Here is a 5540-nt window from a genome sequence, read left to right as displayed (position 1 = left end):
TGGGGTCTTGTGAAGCCAGCATTCATTCCTGCCTGTGGCAGGGAGTCAGGCTAGACAATCTGTTCAGGTCCCTCCTGACCCTGGCTACTACTTCGAAAACACCTCTTGGGGGCATCTACACATGCAGGCAAGTGCACTTGCAGCAGCTCAAATAGGAGTGGCACAGATTTGAACTAGGGATTTTTGCCTCATCACACATGCCTGGACATGCACTTTGGGGTGGGGCAAGTTGTGCCACTTGGGGCAAAAAAACTCTGCCCAGCTCCTCCCGGATTTGCAGCCATGGGGAGTGAGAGCCTGAAGTATAAAAACCTGCCCTGTGCTGGCCCCAGCAGTATAAAAAACTGCCCTGGCAAGCAGCTCAGGGCTACTTGCCCTCAGGAGTTTCTGAGGCCCAGCCAATTGGTATCTGATGACACAACCCCTTGTTCCAGCTGGACTGATGAAGCAGCCCTGACCTGGAGTGGCCCCTGCTCCCTCTACCCACTGCAGCAGTCTGGAAGTGGGGCTGCTACCTGGCTATTATCTGTTGCCACCTTGGACTTGCAGCCCCATGGCTGCATGCCTGCCAAACCCGGACGGGGTGCCCCAATCTGCCATCTGGACAGCTATAACCCAGAAGATGTGCTCCTTTCAGTGGCCCACTGAACTGTCCAAGTGTGTTCTCTTGGCCCCAAATGGCCAACAGGTCAGCCACCTTGTCTGACCTCCAGCTGGGTCCCCAGTGCTGGCCCTGGACAGGCTCCTCTGCCCAGGTCTCGCCACTTGTCTCACCAGCAGAGATCCTGGTGTTCCCTGTTTAAAAATTACAAATTTTCTGATAAGATACCCAAATTCTCTCATTAAAATACCTGAAATAGGGTTCTTTCACTATTAAAATGAAACGTCACCATAGATAGCGAGATCAGTTTGGTAATATTTTATTGATATATTTACAAGTTTAAAGCAATTTGGAAGCCTAACAATGTCTCTATCGTCATAATAAAATAAATTCTAAATATCTATACACTTTTTGGCATTTAATTTTGACCTTTATGTCATAGAAAAATCAGAGCTACCCCTACCCCCTTCCCTCACCAGGATGTGCAGTGCTGAGCAGCATTGATATGCCAGTGCCCTGCCCCTGCCCTTGCAACTCACTCTTAACCCACAGCCTGCCTCCCATCCCAGTCCCCTCACTCCTGACCCGCAGGGCCAGGTATGTGGGTGAGGGGTTGTGGGGTTGGCTTGGGGGTGTGGGGGTTGTGGGTGGATTGTGGAGGGACTGTGGTTGTGGGGGGTTCATATGGGGGGACTACTCAGGAGGGGTGGGTCCCTTGCCTCCCAAAGGGAACCCCCCCGAGCACAATTCATGGACTGCTCACCCCGCAGGGGCCACAGCTCACCCTGCAGGGCCCATGGCCCCCCACACAGGGGCTACAGCTCCCCCCTCCCACAGGGCCCAGAGCCCTCCTGCACAGCCCCAGCCCCCTCACATGGCCCGCAGCTCACTGGCAGCAGCAGTGGCCGTTGGGATGCTCAGGTCCTCATGTCACAGCCTCTCCCTGCCCCCCTGTGTGGTTCAGGGCAGCATGGCTCAACCCTAGTTGCCTGGCACCTAGTGTTGCTTCTGCCACATCGCGCAAGTGCGGCCCACTGCAGCGTGGTGCTCGCATGGGGCTGTGCACCTTCAGGCAGCTCCAAGCCGCTTGGGCTGTCACCTGTGGCCCCACACTACTCACAAAGACCACCTGTCACACTGAGCTGGGTCCTGCGTGCATGGGTCCCATGCACCATCGGGCCAGGCCAGTTCCCATGCAATGTGGCAGAGGCAGTGCTGGGTGCCAGGTGACCAGGACCGAGCTATGCTGCCCCGTACTGCATGGGGGGGGTGCTGTGCCACAAGGCCCCAAGCACCCCGATAGCTACTACTGCTGTCAGTGAGCTGCAGACCATGCAAGGAGGCATGTGGGCCCTGCAGTGGGTGGCCAACCTGCCCCCCCATGGTCCACCACACTCTCACAGCCCCCCTCCCGCTCCAGCCCCACCCACTCTCTACTTACCTGAAACGGAGTCCAGGTCCAGGTTGATGCAGCCTACACTGCTGATTGCCCTGCACAGGCAGGCAGCATGCTTCAGCACCAGGGCAAGAAGCAGCCATAAAGACACTCTGGCTGGCTACCAGAGTGTCTCTTTAAAGGACCCGAGCCTCTTCTTGCCTCAGGGCATGGTTTTGGACCATGCACTGCCCTGTTTTTCCCCCCCATGTTTTATTTTTATACCTGGATATCCAGGTATCAAATTTTGAGCTGCAAATATTCAGCATGGGAAATGTTTGTTTGTCAAAAGCAGTTTGAAATGCAGTAAGAGGCACATGCACGCTCATCTGGACATGCCCCTTAAGTGTATTTTAACAACTACTTCATGTCCTTGCAGCAACAGGATATTGGCAATGCCCTTGTGCCCTCTGATTTACTTGTGGCAAATTATAGGGTATTTTTGATTTATTGGGCACTTATACCTCATGGTGGCAGCCAGAGAGTGCCAGAGAGTGTGAGTATGAGAGAGAGAGATTTCCTGCGTTTTCCTGTCTCCCATAATGGGAGATAGAGGGCAGTATGTCTCACTGTCTGAGACTGTGTGAGGGCTGGAGGGCCTGGGAGGCCAATAGCCCCTGATCTGAGGTGGGTTCATTCATGGGTTTGTGTTTGTACATGGAACTTGGTTTAAGTGACTTGTTAGTCCTTTGAAATCCTGATGGAGAAGGTCTCCAATGGATTATTTTATTACAGTTATTGGAAGTGGCCTTGTTTATAGTGTATCTATTTGATTTGTGGCTCATAATATATTTGTTCTTTGTTCCACTTACACCTTGTGTGTTGTGTCCTTTACAGAACAGAGTTGGTGTTCTTCTAGGGTTTGATAGAAGGCCTGTGTGACTTACTATCCCATATAAGTAGGATTAATTATTCCACTAATTAATTATTCCCTTAACACTGCCTTGGGCAGGGAGTTGTGTTAGATGACCACCTGAGGTCCAGCCCTATTTTTCTATTATTCTTTATCTCTGTGTAGTAAATATATAGGGTTGCCAACTCCGGCTGAAGCTATTCCGGGAGCTTTGTTTCCTCCCCCACCCCCCCATGATATAATGTTACTAATGCATCAATAGAGATTTTTGGGCTGATACCAATGGCCAATTTTTAATGAGCCATATTGGCCAATACTGATCCGATTGCTGATATGCAGCGCAGCAGCGTGGAGAGCAGTATCTGGCTGATAAGTCTGTTGTGGGGGAAGGAGCAAGGGGAGAGGGAAGGGGTGTGGAGAGGGCAGATTGAGGTCCCTGCAGTGAGGGAGGGACTGGGGCAGGGGTAGGGGCAAAGGTAGGTGTTACACAGTCAGGGAAGGGTGTGGGATGAAGCCGCAAGCAGCTTGTCTGGGGGGCGTGGGGAGGAGGGGCAGCTTCTGCCACTGCACAGACCCCGGGAGGGCATGGGGGGGTGCATGCTCCCATATCTGTACACAGGGAAAGGGTGGTCTGCTGTTGAGGGCTGGAGCCAAGGACTGGGCTCTTTCCAGAAGGGGGCTGGGCCAGGGCTGTGCTCAGTTTGGGTGGTGGTGGCACTGGAAAAGGGGCTATGGGTGGAGGGGGGGAGCTGCAGCCACCCCAAAATTCACCATAGCCCTCCCTCTCAGCACTGCCACTGCCAACCCTGAATGCAGGCCCGGCCCAGCCCCCCCACTGGGAAGAACCTGGCACCACCTCCAACCCCAGCCCAGAGTGGTAGCCTGCTTCCACCCCATGTGCAGATCCTGGAGTACACACCCCTATGCCCTTCCTCCTATGGTGTGTGCAGCAATGGGAGCTGCCTGAATGAGCTGCTTGCGACTCCATCCCACACCCCACCCTGGCTGTGCAGTGCCTGTCCCAGGCCCAAGCCCACTGCCTCCCTCACTGCTGAAACCTTGATCTGCACACCCCCACGTCCCTTCCCCCACAACAGACTTACCAGCTGGACTCAGCTGCTCTCCATACTTCCAGGCTGCACTCCTGGCCACCTGCATGCTGTGCTGCAGCTGCACACATACACAGGGCATTTATCAGTGACATTATTGGCCACATCAGCCAAAAAGAAGTTGATTGGCTATGGTGTTTATTTTCCTTATATCGGTGCTGATCCGATTTGGGACTGATGTATGCAACTCTAGTCATTAATTGTACTGTTCAACCCATTCACAATATCAATCTCCCAGATTGCTTTCAATAGTCTCTGGGAGATCGATGCCAATTCCAGTAGACTCCCGGCCAATCCGGAAGGGCTGGCAACCCTATAAATGTAGTATTCACAGTCCAAAGCCACTCCTAGGTTGTCCTATGCAGGAGTACAAGATCACAAAATACAGTGGCTTTGGCTTTCTATACTAATTTATTGCTGAAAAGAAATAGGGATCTTGGAGTCATAGTTGACTCCAAGATGAGCATGAGCCGGCAGTGTAACGAAGCTATCAACAAAGCCAATCGCACCTTATTGTGCATTAACAGGTGCATGACCAACAGATCGAGGGAAGTGATGCTCCCCCTCTATGTAGCATTGGTCAGGCTGCAGTTGGAGTTCTGTGTCCAGTTTTGGGCACCACACTTCAAGAGGGATGCAGAGAATCTGGAGAGGGTCCAGAGGAGGGCCACTTGTATGATTAGTGGCCTCCGTGCATGACCCTATGAGGGGAGGTTGAGGGATCTGGATCTCTTCAGCCTTCACAAGAGACGTCTGAGGGGAGACTTTGTAGCAGCCTATAAGTTTATCAAGGGAGGACAACAGAAAATTGGAGATGTGCTATTTACTAGGGCACCCCTAGGAATAACTAAGAATAATGGGTGCAAACTAGTGGATAGTAGATTTAGGTTAGATATTAGGAAGAAATTTTTCACAGTAAGGGTGGCCAGAATCTGAATGGGTGGCCAAGAGAGGTGGTACTATCCCCTAACTTGGAGGTCTTCAAGAGGAGGCTAGATAGGCACCTGGCTGGGGTTGTCTGGGGCAGGGAGTTGGACACGATGATCCTTTGGGGTCCCTTCCAACTCTACAATCTATGAATCTAGGGAAAGGGCCTTGGATTCCTACTGCATTTAAATCCTTTAAAATGTTTTGTTCTTCATTCCTGTGTTGTGTAAAGCCAGGGTAGAAAAGCCCTTAAGATAGTTCCATGTTGTCTGGACAAAATTTTAAGTGTATGCTGGCAACACAAGAGTTAAGTTTGATCATGAGCAGACAAGCAGACAAGGCCTATGGAAAATTCCACAGCATGCTCAGCATGTGCCCCCTATGCGACCCTTGGCTTGTCAATCAAAGCTGACCTAGTTTTGTAAGAACACTCATGCTGAATTCTGCTCAGCAGATGAAGTAATCTGACCAGACGCATGCTCAGTCCACAGACTGCATGACATAATCGGACTAGAAATTTCTTTAGAGAAGACAACCTGATTGGCTGCCCGGTTGTCATGGAGAGCTAGTGGGCCCCTCCCAAAGGGGAGTTAGCAAGAAAAAGTTAGAGAGGGG

This window comes from Gavialis gangeticus, unplaced genomic scaffold (genome assembly GCF_001723915.1).
Source record: "Gavialis gangeticus isolate Ggan-Ray unplaced genomic scaffold, GavGan_comp1, whole genome shotgun sequence".
NCBI classification, from domain to species: domain Eukaryota; kingdom Metazoa; phylum Chordata; order Crocodylia; family Gavialidae; genus Gavialis; species Gavialis gangeticus.
This window is presented reverse-complemented; position numbering follows the sequence as displayed.